Genomic DNA, 13,448 nt, shown 5'->3' with positions numbered 1-13,448 from the left:
CTCTGTCCATGCATGGAGGGGTCAGCTTTCTGCTCTGTGAGTCACTGACAATAGGTCGATGCCTTCTCTCCATCAGAAGCCTGGTTTTTCCTCAGCAGCCAAGGCGCCCTCCAGGCGAGCTAAACCAGTGCCAGGGTGATTCTTCTTAAAGATGGACCCCATGTCTGATGTGTCTTTTGTTTTTAAGAGTTTCTAATATCAGGGCGCCTGGGTGGCTCAGTTGGTTAAGCGACTGCCTTCGGCTCAGGTCATGATCCTGGAGTCCCTGGATCGAGTCCCGCATCGGGCTCCCTGCTCAGCAGGGAGTCTGCTTCTCCCTCTGACCCTCCCCCCATCTCATGTGCTTTCTCTCTCATTCTGTCTCTCAAATAAATAAGTAAAATCTTTAAAAAAAAAAAAAGAGTTTCTAATATCAGAACTCTACACATGGTCACCATTTCACAAATAGGAGCAGCATGAATGAATTGAAATGTTATGAATATTGGAATGTCCCTACATGGATGGCTGTCCTGGGACACACAGAAGGAAGAAGTCCCACCCACAACATCAGGAAATCCCTGAATGGAGACTAAATGAACACTTGGTCAAAGTGACCCTGAGGTCTCTATCCCCCAACTTTCTTCTAAACCACACAATACTCTCAGAGGCCACTGACCCAGAAGGCTTTTCTTGGCTTCTGTGAAAAATTCAAAGAACTGTAGAGTGTCTTATCAAACTTTCTACCACTCTTTGGAGGCCTTTTCAAACCCTTGTGTCTAATCAGTTATCAGTAGTGCAAGGAGTCTCACAGGCCTGGACTTCAGTCTCTGCTCTGCTACAGAAGAGCTGGTGACCTCGAGCAAGTTACTTCCCAACTTCTGCCTCGGTTTCTTTTTTTAACAAAAGAGGCCATAGGGTTGTAAGTGCTTAATGAGACAAAGTACAAAAGCACCCAGCACTGTGTCTGGCACTAAATGCTGCTTCCCTTTCCCAGGAGAATGGTTTCACACATTTTGCTAGGACTGTGGCTCTTCAAGAGTTGCTGCACTCATTGTTTCCATCTCTTATTGTCTGTTTCTCTCTAAGCGAAGGACTCACGGCAGCTGTGGCCTCTGCCCTGTTGTAGGTAAGGCTGGATATCCTTCATGAATTAGACCAGACATATGCACACACCAGTCATTCAAACTACAGGTCTAGAAGACCAGGTTGCTAATATTCCCTTTCCTCTGGGCCCCAGGACTCAACCTCACAGGACTCTCTACCATGCAACCCCAGGCCCTTTGCTCCTTATTGCAGGCCTGGTCCTCCAGCCCAGACCTCAGTCGGCCTCTCCTAGTCCATCCCTCCAGGTCCCCTTTCTAGCATAGCTGAGGAGTCTCCTGTTTATCCCCCCACCCCTGTTGCCCCACAGACACCACCTTCTAATGTCCTCCTTTGCCCTAGGCTCACTGCAGCTCTCTGGGAAAGCTCATATGGGGGGAGCAGCAGTGACCGGCCCAGAGACGTAACACTGATTCTGCAATTCTCAGTCTGCCTCCCTGCCCCTGGTCTGGGCATCCCGACTCCCTCTTGGATGGACCTGAGGGCCAGGCAAATACATGCTCTCTGCTGAGGTGGGGCCCATCTGCTTCTTTCAAGTGCAAGAACTGACTGCCAAAATGGCCCCTCATCTCAAGCCATGGGTCACCGGACACCATCAGAGAGGACCCACGAGGGGCTTCCAGACCCCAGTGAACAGCTCCCGCTCACGACCTCACAACCCGAAGTCATTCTTTCAGTCCACGAGGTCAGTGCTCAAGTTCAGAATTTTCTAAACCTGGCTTGAACCAGGGAAGAACACATAACAAAGAATAAGAAACACTGGCATAAAAAAAGAATCATCTCAGCAACACTACCCTTCCTTGGGATCCATCATGGTACAGGCTTCTGCTTTGCAGCCTGATTTATTTTTAGATGATGTTCTTCACACCCAACACCACCAAGTGTGAGTCGATGGGGATCGAGAGCTTGGAAGAAGCCATGGGGCCTTCCTGTGTGTTTCTTTCCTTCCCTCTGCTTAGCTTTGAGACACTTCACATAAAAGGCTCTATAAAAATAAATTGTGAAATGTACAATGCCAATAAAAATCCCCGTGGAAGCCAAAAACTCTTTTATTTAAGGAGCAGAAGGACATGCACTTACCTCGTTGTGAATTCCCAGGTGCCTAGTCCCTGAACCTGGGGGCACATGGTGGGTGCCCAATAATACTAATTGATTGACCTATTAGTTGGCTGCTCATCTGTTTGCAGAGCTTCAAGCAGCCCACCGCTCTGCATGCATACCCTGCAAGGAGAGAGAATCCTTAGGCTTTGACAGGAGAGCTGCTAAGTTGGCAGGCTCGCCTGCCACAAATTCATACATAAATGCCCTGCCTTCCACTTCCAACTCTACTTATTCACAGTAAAATAATGATGTGGCAGAAAGTGAACTGCAAACACTGCCAAATTCTAACAGAGGAGGTGGATATGTGCCTTTCAAACCTCACGATTTACCCCTTGGTCTGTGCCAAGCCCTGGGCTTTCCAGCAGGAATACAGATGCCATTATCTTATTGCATCTTATTAGCTAGATAGAATAGGGTGCACACAGAAGGCAACTTCTTTCTCTCCAATGCCATTCAAGCTCAATGTCCAGGTACATTTTTTTCCTGGGCCCTGGCATATAAAATTTTGGGCAGGTCCCTAACTTTGAGCACCCAGAAGAGTCCCAGTTCAGTGTAAGATTCCCTCTACCTTCCTACCTGTAAGGCTCTCTCTGCCCTTGAGGTCAGGACTGCTTTGGGCTGCAAACAGGTATGGGAAAATGGGCGCATCCATTTCTCCTTCCTCACTAGGCTGCGCACCCACCCCCTCCTCTCCAGACTCAGCATCTGAGACCTCTACAACTGGAATCCAGCACCAGGCCTCCGGGCTCCGCAGGTATTTTGAGCCGACTATTTGTCCTGAGAGAGAACCTTGTGGTTTCCCTAAGAATTTCTCTGCAGGGTGTCTCCTCCACTGTCTGGGTGATGTCTCTCTGGCCCACTGTGGACAATGCCCTCACTTGCTCCTGCCCGCTCCAGAGTACCAATGAGTTTATGTAGTCTGTGCTGTGAGCAAAGGCGCCAGACAAATGGGTGAGTGGAGGCCAAAATGCAGACTTGGTTTTGTGCCCCAAGGAGGGACTTCTCAAAGGGAGAAAAGGCCACTTTTGTATCATTTATCAGCCACAGAAGGATGCCTTTTTATGCTTCTCACTAATACACCCCCTGTGAGTTGAGGCTCTGACCCTCTGGTTAGGCCCACGTCATGCCTACTTATTTTACCAGGGCTCTACGCTGTGCCCCACCTGTAGGGCCGTGTGGCTGTAAGAAAGGTGTCCTTACCCTACAAAGGGTATGACAATTTATTCCCAGGCAGTCCTTTTTCTCTTTGCTCTTCCACCAGGCTTGCTTTTTCTGCCATCACCTCTCATCTTTAGATTCTGCAGGCGTGGATGAGACACCAGCCCCTTTGTATGGTACATGCTGGAGAGCTGGCTTGTGCAAGCACACCCTGAACATCCCTGGTAATCATTATCTTGAGAATGTAGAGATCCCATCCTCCTTCTATAGTCCCATCAGGCAGAATATGTAGAAGAACATGTTCTTCAGCACTCAAGGTCAGGGGCTCTGGGGATAGCCAACCCAGAGCATCTACCTTGTAATGAAGAACGTCCAGATGGCAGGCCTTCCTCTCCTTCGAATGCTGGCCATGCAAGGAGGAAGAGGCTACAGATAGTTGCTAGGTTTGCTACGTGTAGATGCCAGTAGTGGTTGCTTTCTCCAGTCAATCACTCTGGACTCCCCGTACATACGTTGCACCAGTCACCCCATGTCTTGACCTCTGTGTCCAACTCCTTTCTTTGGCCTCATCAAACCATCACCCCCACTTGGCTTAGAGTCTGCTGGACTATAGCTACACACTCTTGTGTCCCCCCACCACAACCACCAATTGCAGGAAACCCATATCGAGCCTTCTAAATTATTCTCTTCTGCCGGGTGAAGCACCGCTCCCCTTCATGGGTATGGAAGCGGATATGTCATAGCATTCCAACATCTGTTTTCAGAGGAATTGTCCATTTCTGGCCTCCTTACCCTTTTAACCCTTACGGGCTCTGGCTGGGTGATCACCAGTGCTGCTGGCTTGCCAGGTGAAGTGACTTTTGAGTTGTTAATTGAATGAAGAAGGGAGCGTGTACTCATGAGCGTGTCCCTCCTTCTGTTGCTCCCTTAAATATTAGAGTGGTTATCTTTGGGGTCTGTTCTAGAGAATTTCTTGCAGATAAAACCATGTCATAGCATTGCCTTGAGCCCTCAGTACCTCTTGCAATGAAATTCATGTTGATCCCATCTTAGTGAAACTATCCCTCTGGTGTACCTCATATCCAGAGATATCTCAAACTCAGAATGTATTAAGCCAAACTGATTGCCAAATACAATATTCCTTGATCATCCTCCATCTCAGTTGATGGGCCCACCATTCCTTCTGCTCTGGAACCAGGAGTGATTTCCAAAGTGATCTGATTACTGTTTGTCTCTCCCACACCAATCCTTCCTCCATCCCACAAACCAGACTAATTTTTCTGATTAGAGTTCTGATTATAACAAACACTGCTGAAAAGCCAACCTTAGTTCATAATCTGTCCACACCCCGCCTCCTGGCTCCGCTCCTACCTTTCAGCCCCCTCTTCACTCTCTGTATGCTGCATCCCTATGCCCTTCAAGGCTTATACCTCTCCTCCTAGAAGAACATCTTGCTACCCCATCCTAGACCCTCCCCTTGGGCAGGACTGATACTCCCTTCTGGGAAAAATTCCTTTTCTCTATACCCTCATTCTAGCATTATTCCCATTGACTATAGTAATGTGTTTGTATTCTATCTCCACAAGACAGAAGTTCCCAGGGAGTCATCAGCATCCATAGTCATCTCTATGCCCTCAGCCTTGTCCAGAGCCTGCTATATAGTAGGTACTCTGAATGTCTGTCAACTGAAGATGGGGCAGAAACATGTGGAGCTGTTCCAATATGCTTCCTGTTTCTTTTCCTCTAGGATCCCTTGACTCTGAAGCTGAGTCCCTTATTCTGCAGCAGAGATTTGTGTAGCTGAAGGATGGGACTGTAATTTATGAAAACAATATATAGTGCAAGTGCCACAGTGATAGCAGTACGTAGATGTGCTGGGAGAGAGTTGCGCGCTCTACAGATGCAGCTGGACGTGGAGAGCCCGCCCTCTGGGTCAGTGGGTCTGCAACTTTCTGTGGAATGCCCTGCCCGTACACAGAGCAGCCATGACATGGTTAAAGCAGAGTGGGGAAGGCCATTTTTTTTAATTAAACTTTTTTCATTTTGAGATAATTATAGATTCACATGAAGTTATAAGGTAGAATACAGATGATCCCTTGTACCCTTTACTCAGGTTGCCCTAAGGGTAACTTGTCACAAAACTAGCCAGGATATTGATATTCATCCATCTCTCTTGTTTAGATTTCTTTCATTTTACTTGTACTTTGTGTGTGTGTGTGTGTTAAGTTCTATACAGTTTTATCATATGAGTAGGTTCATGTATCCAACACCACAGTCAAGACATAAAGCAGTTCCATTACCCTCAGCGTCCCTCCTGGTGCCTTTTATGCTCACACTCACATACCTCCCCCTCTTCCCCTCCTCCCTCCTTAACCTAAGGTAACCGTGAATCTGTTCTCCATTTCTAGAACTTTGTCACTTCAAGAATGTTATATAAATGGAATCATACTGCACACCCTTTTGTGACTGGTTTCTTCTTGGCATAATTCTCCAGGGATCCATCCAAACATACATAATTCACTCTTTTTGGTATTCATGTAGCACGGTTTGTGAAACCATTCATGTGGCTGAAGGGCATCTGGATTGTTTCCAGTTCGGAGCTATTACAAATAAAGCTGTTATGAACATTCATATACAGATTTTTGTGTGAAAATTTTGTGAAATTTTCCATTTCTCTGAGATAAATGCTTAATAGGCAGCTGCCAAGTCTTATGGTAGCTGCATATTTACTTTTTTATAAGAAACTGCCACACTGTTTTCCAGAGTGACTACAGCATTTTACAGTCCCACTGGCAATGTGTGAGTAACCCTTATCTACATCTTCGCCAGCATTTGGTATTGTCACTCTTTTTTATTTACCATTCTGATATGGGTATGGAGGTATCTTATTGTGGTTTGATTTTTCCATCTCCCTAATAGCTAAGGAGGTTGAACACCTTTCCATGTGCTTACTTGTCATCTGGATATAATCCTCAGGGAAATACCTGTTCGTGTCTTTTGCCTATTTCCTAATTGCATTTTTGGCTTTTTACTGTTGAGTTTTGAGAGTTCTTTTAAAATATTTATTTATTTGTTTATTTATTTATTTATTTGACACAGAAAGAGAGAGAGCACAAGCAGGGGAAGCAGCATAGGGAGAGGGAGAAGCAGGCTCCCCGCTGAGCTGGGAGCCCAATGCAGGGCTCGATCCCAGGATCCATGACCTGAGCTGAAGGCAGACGCTTAACCAACTGACCACCCAGGCGCCCCTGAGAGTTCTTTATATATTCTACATACTAGTCTTTGTTGGATATGTGGTTTGCAAATACTTCCTCCCACTTTGCAGTTTGTCTTTTTATCCTCGTAATAGAATTTTTCACAGAGCAGAAGACCAATTTATCCATTTTTCCTTTGATGTGTCATGCTTTTGATGTAAAGTCTGAGAATGCTTTGCCTAGTCCTGCATCCCAGTGCTTTCCTGGGTTGTTGGTTGTTGTTTTTTTTTTTTCCCCTAAAAGTCCCATAGTTTTACATTTACAGGTAAGTCTGTGATCCATTTTGAGTTCATTTTTGTATGAGGTGTGAAGGTTAAGGTCAGTTCTCTCTCTGTCTCTCTCTCTCCCTCTCTCGGTCTGTGGATGGCCAATTGTTTCAGCACCATTTATTGAAAGGCTATTATTTCTCCATTAAATTTCTTCTGCACCTTTGTCAAAAATCAGTTGGAAATATTGGTGTGGGTTTATTTCTGGGTTCTTTATTCTATTCCATTGATCTGTAGGTCTACCGCTCTGCCATACCGCACCGTCTCAATTATGGCAGCTATATAGTAAGACTTAATGTTGGACACAGCAATTCCTTCCACTTTATTCTACTTTTTCAAGATTCTTTTAGTTATTCTAGGGCCTGTGCCTTTCCAGAACATATTTTTTATTTATATAATATAAATTATATTTAAAATATAAAATAAAATGTATAAAGTTTAGAATAAGCATATCTGTATCTACAAAATACCTTGGCGGACATTTGATAGGAATCACATTATACCTCTAAATTAAACTTTGTGAAGGAGCATTCACATCTTCACTATGCTGAGTTGGGAAGCCCACATTAGCTCTACAATTGAGTGGTGAACGTGTATATGTTTGAGCAACCTTATACAAATGGTGTGCTGGCACATAATAAAAGCTTCAGTATTTACTGAAGAGTTTGCATCAGTGGTTCCCAAGTCTGGCCATACATGCAATCCTCTGCTGAGCTTGAAAGAGGGACAGATTTCTGAGTTTTACCCCAGCCTTGCTGATTCAGAGTCTCCAGGGCTGAAGCCAGAGATGCTGTATTTTTAACACCCTCTAGAGTTGATTCTAAGGTATAGCCAGGTTTGAGGATGTATAATGCACAAGCCAGACTTGGAAGCCGTTCGCAGGCAATGGGCTGAGTCCCTTAGGACTGCACTGTCCTTTCTGACTTTTGCCCTGAAACACAGCAAGTTGCAGCTTCAGTCAAGCTCGCCTAAGGCAAATTAACATGTTCTTCATGAGATATGGCTCCAAATGAGTCTGGCCGGGGGTGGGGAGTTCCTTTCCTATAAGCAGGAGGACTAGATTCATTTTGAACCTGTAGGCATCCGTTTCTTTTCCAAAGAGGATATAAGAAACCAGGGTTCAGCAGAATGTGAGCAGTTCCAAAATTATACTGTTATTTATTCACTTTGTTGCATACTTGATTAATTTCCTAAACTTGAGGCCTATGAAACTGTGTAATAGTGCACCTAGGGAGCTGGCTCCAGTCCTGAGCACATTTGAAACAAGACTGTTCAGATGCCTGGATATTTCTTTTTCATTAAGAGCAAAACAAGCCAAATGACCTATAAGACTTCTCTCATAAAGAGAACAAGAAATTAGAAATAAAAACACACAGAGAAGAGTTCATAAATTAAGTTTTAGAGCACAGGTTTTTAAACCTCTCTCTTTGTCTCTTCTGTTGTCTTTTTTTTTTTCTATTTTGGTCTCTTTATTTTCAACTTAAAATTCATGGTACAATTAATAAATATAGAAGAGTAAAGGGAGTTTTAACAAAATATATTCTCTTAATCTGTTACCCAAACGCTGGGTGATTTCTCTTCCATCACTATACTTCTCTGTGTGTACTCATAGATGCTCTTCTGTGGATGTCTCACCAGTGTGCCATTCCAAATGCATTTTGGAGTTATTATATCAAACAATTTTTTAAAAAGATTTATTTATTAGAGAGAGAGTGGGGGGGGCAGAGGGGGAGAGAGAATCTCAAGCAGACTCTGCTGAGCGCAGAGCCCAACGTCGGGCTCCATCTCACCACCCATGAGATCATGACGTGAGCCAAAATCAAGAGTCAGACGCCCAAATGAACCACCCAGGTGCCCCATATTATCAAACACTTTTCTAAGTTGTGACCTTTTGTATTTGTTTTGTTGTCGTCTTAGCTACATAATATCCCATGAAGCTACTATACCATAATTGCCCTTTTTCTTTTACCATCCTCTCTTTAATATTACCATATTTTATTCTGTTGCCATATCTATGCTATTCATTTTTTTCACCATGCTGATATAATTGTCTTCAATATTACTATATTCTAAAGCATTTCACCATTTGCAAGTTGTTTTTATCAAGAACACTGCAATGAACATCTTAAACGGATATTTTTCTTATTCTGAATTACTCCTGTGGGATAAATTCTCAGGACTGGCATTGTTAGGTACGGCCATATGCATTTCTATGGCCTTTGATATTTCTGAGTGTACCAATTTCACTCAAATTTTGCCAAAATTGGAGAGTATTTTTTTAACTTTGCAAATGTAGTGAACACAAATTAATCCATTGACATTATTTTGATTAGAATATGTATTTTTCCACCATTTGCATTTTTATCGCATACGTTGTCTATTGAAATCCTTTATTAATCTATTATAAACCGTGATGGGCTTTCTAAATATTAGAGATATTTATCTTTATTCACAATTATGTAAATGCTTCCCAATCCATTGCTCCTATTTTTACATTAATTTTGGCATTTTTACTGTACAGAAGTTTTAGCTCTTTCAATATTGTCAACTTTGTAGTTCCTCTTTGTTATGCCTTATTATTGCTATAAGCCAGAAGTATATTATTCCTCTGTAGATCTGATAAAACTAGAGTGTGCTTTCTACAGCTTTTCTCTGTTTGTTTTTTTCCTAAGTCAACCCATCTGTAATTTTAATAGATGAAGTGAGCTTTTAATCTAAACCCTCTTTTCCAACTACCCCAGTTCTGTTTGTGAAGGTGGCTTCCTTCCCCCATGTTGAAATGCTCACTGCCATGTATCCCTTATCATATCATGCCAAGTGTGTTCCTTGGCTCACACTGTGGTCCACCAGCTCTATTTTTTTTAAAGATTTTATTTATTTATTTGAGAGAGAGAGAGAGAATGAGAGACAGAGAGCACGAGAGGGAAGAGGGTCAGAGGGAGAAGCAGACCCCCTGCTGAGCAGGGAGCCCGATGCAGGACTCGATCCTGGGACTCCAGGATCATGACCTGAGCCGAAGGCAGTCGCTTAACCAACTGAGCCACCCAGGCACCCCAGCTCTATTTTTTTTGTGTGCATTTGCTAATCCCACATGATTTTAGTTTCTTGTTATGGTGGAGGCTATATTATAACTTCTGAGTAATGCTGGATCTACAACTTCTCTCTTTCTTTTTTATTAGATGTTCCCATCTTATTTTTCCTTCATATCATCTTTAGGATCAGGTTGCTGAGTTCTAAAAGGAAAATGCTTTTAAAAGAATTTATAACCATATGGAGTTGCATAGGAAGAACACAGAAAGATGTCAAAACACATTACTCCTATGGCCTTGAGCCAAGTCTCTCAGCAGAGTCCCTCAAGGGAACTGACAGCACTTTGAAATCCATGGAAACTCCTTCAACCAATGGAGAACTAAAACGTGCAAACTGGAATATCGCATCTCTCCCAGAAAGTATGTACCAGTGCAACAGTGGGACCTCATCCTGGGCTGGCTTATCTTGATGTAGATGGTTGGTTCTCAAATCCTTTCACGAGGGGAAAGCACCCTGTGAGCACAAGCACACACATGCACGGTTTTATTCAACATAAACCCGAGAATGGGAGAGAGGTCATGACTGCCATTCAAAATGAGTCTCAGAAGTGACAGACATGATCATTTGAAAGTTAGTTCTTAACTAGGCCAGACCCTCCATTCCCTGTTGCTTCCTCAGGGACCCACAGACTTCTTTCCTAGTTGTAGAACTCCTATGTACATTCTCTGGACCAAGGACATCTGAGGGCTCTTCCACGTGATCACCATCAAAAGGACGTCCATGCAGAAACCTCAGGGTTCTGCCTCAGGTGACTCTCAGACTTTCTGGGTTCACCTAAAACGACAGGCAGCTTTCACTGGCTTGCCTAGCCCTTTGGCCAGCAGGAGCCTTCACTAAAGAGAACAGTTCAATTGCCTTCTCAATCCCACCAGACAACAGGGATTGTTTTAGCCTCCTAAGAAAGAAATATTTTGTGAGAGAAATAGTAGGACTTATGACATGTGATGGAAAGACATATGTGTCACACAAGTCCACGTGGAAAACACATTCTAGGGGATATGCAAAAACACACCAAAAGTTGAATCAGACAGATGCACTGTGACTCTGCCCCTCCTAACTTTATGATCTTGGACAAATTAAATAAACCTTCTAAGTCCCATTTATAAGAGAGGAATAAGAATACCATTCAAAGTTGATATGAGCACTAAATGAAATTATTTATGGAAATTGCCTATATAACATTATTATTTCAATGTCTAAAAGGACCAAAGAAAATAATATGTTATATGGTTTTAGAGGATGCATGACTCCGTCCATAAGTAAAGTCCTCTTTATACACTTCAAAACTTCTCCCCACTTTCAGGATAAAAGAGAGAATATATACAACAGATATCCTTAATCTTTTGGGGATTATGGACTACTTAGAGAATTTAAAGTATACTAAGAGTTTCTTTTTAAAAAAAAAGGGGGGGTTCTTTTTCCAAAAGAAGCATGGAAGTCAATATTCTAACTGTAGAAGTACGTGAATGCCTTGAAGCCCATCTGTGGGCTGCTCCACAGAGCCCAGGCTATGAACTCACACCTTGAGCACTAACCTGCTGGCCTGCCTTCTATCAGCACAGTAGAAGAATTGACTACAGCAGGTCTAGACCTAATTACATCCCAAACCACTGTCCATAGCCGAGGGCTATTCAGTCTACCCACATCCGGACACTCCTGCCATGAACCAGTATTCCTCCTCACCCCACCCCTCACATTAGAGCCCAAGTCTGACAAAGTTACCCAGTTCCTTTGTCTACATGGAAAAAAATCAACAGGATTGAATGCATTCATAAGGTTGCATCATCTCACTGAAGTAATGTCCTCCTTTATGATTTCTGACTAAAATGAACTAAGTCCTTACTACTCATCAGGCAGTGTGCTAAACCCTTGACATGCACTGTCATCTCTTAGAGTAACAGTATGAGGTGGCTTCTGCTATCCTCATTTGGTATTCAGCTGAGTCTTTGATGGTTTAAAAGTCATCTGCTGCAGGTCACCCAGTAAGTGGCAGAGGCAGGCTTGGAGTCTGAGCCTCTCCAACCGAAAAGCCCTGTTGTCACTACTCTGCTCCCTGCTCCCATTCCCAGGGGAACTGCAGCTTTCCTGGGACATTTCATGAAACTTGGGGGTCCTTACCTGCTTCCCTGTGGGTCCCCAAAGTATGCTTACCTCATCTTCTTTTAGCTCCCCAGCCCTGAGGAGCGCACTCTAGAAAGATTGCCCTCCACATAGAAGCCACTCTCTGCCTATACCACGCTTCTGTGAATCCATCATGTATCATTCCCAAAGCTGTCAGTGTCCAACTGCCCCATGAACGGCAGGCATGGTCTTCAAAGCCTCCATGCCCTCCCCTCTATTAACCTGTTGCTTCCTCTTTCAGATCAGAACCGGTCCTTTTGTCATATTTGAGTTTCAAATATCCACCCACCTTCCCAGCTTGCCTGCCACTGTCCTCTAAGAATCCAGGTCAATCACTGGTGGTGTAAATGTAGCTAGGACACAGTGGGATGGAAGTGAAGAAGACTGTTTCAGTCACACCCAAATCTTCACGAGCCAAGGCCTCAGTAAGTTTCAATGTGCCTTGAAAATGTGTTTATGTGAATGTTTCTTGAACATTTAGCATTTTAAAAATACTGGAACAACATATGCTATAGGCACTTTAACAGAATGTTGCGTGGTTTACCAACCTGTCAAGAGTTTAATCCGCTCTGCTCCCAGTCTGACAGTTTTTGTTATACTTACTCTTCCCTTGTCTTCATAGGTGCCATCTGACCCCAGTCCTGACTTCTGGTGGCATCTTCTGTTAACAGATTGACTTTCTTGACCAAGAAAAAGCTCACTGTGTTGAGACACAGTGGCTGTTGAGAAGGGCCACATTACATGACACCAAGGCTCTTCTCTGAAATACACTGAGCCCGAGGGCAGGCATGAGCACGCAAAATAGGAGTCAGCACTTCACAAGCAGCCCACCAAGAGAGACGGTACACCCAGCCACGTGCTGGTGGCAGCAGAGGAGAGCGCCGAACATGTGGTCTGAGGAGTGGGAGAGCCGGGGATGAATTCTGACTCTGTCACTTACCCACTGCGTGACCCAGGGAAAGTCCCAAATGTGTCATCTGTAAAATAGGAATGACAATAACCCTATCTTATAGGGTTGTTGTCATGGAACACAGGCTATGGTAAGTGCCATGATGAGGTGTGACCCACTGAGAGGACATAAGGGGGAAGAGGTGGCGCCCATGGGCCATCACCCAGCCAAAGTGGACTGGAACACTGAGCCCCACTAGAAGAACTCAGCCCAGCCTCAGTCTACCCAGAGTGATACCCACCTGAGGGTGCCATCATCCGGGTCCACAGCCTCCTCTAGGTCTTCCCATTCACTCTCACTATCACACGCCTCTTCTGCAGACAAAGACTCTGAGAGAGCACGCCAAGAACAGAAGTGAGGTAAGGGAATGGTCCCCGAATCTGCCTCCAAACATTCTTCACAGAGTAGCTGGCTTTTCCATGTAGAGCT

This window comes from Callorhinus ursinus, unplaced genomic scaffold (genome assembly GCF_003265705.2).
Source record: "Callorhinus ursinus isolate GAN/ISIS: 27379988/994484 unplaced genomic scaffold, GSC_fseal_2.0 scaffold20, whole genome shotgun sequence".
Taxonomy (NCBI): domain Eukaryota; kingdom Metazoa; phylum Chordata; class Mammalia; order Carnivora; family Otariidae; genus Callorhinus; species Callorhinus ursinus.
This window is presented reverse-complemented; position numbering follows the sequence as displayed.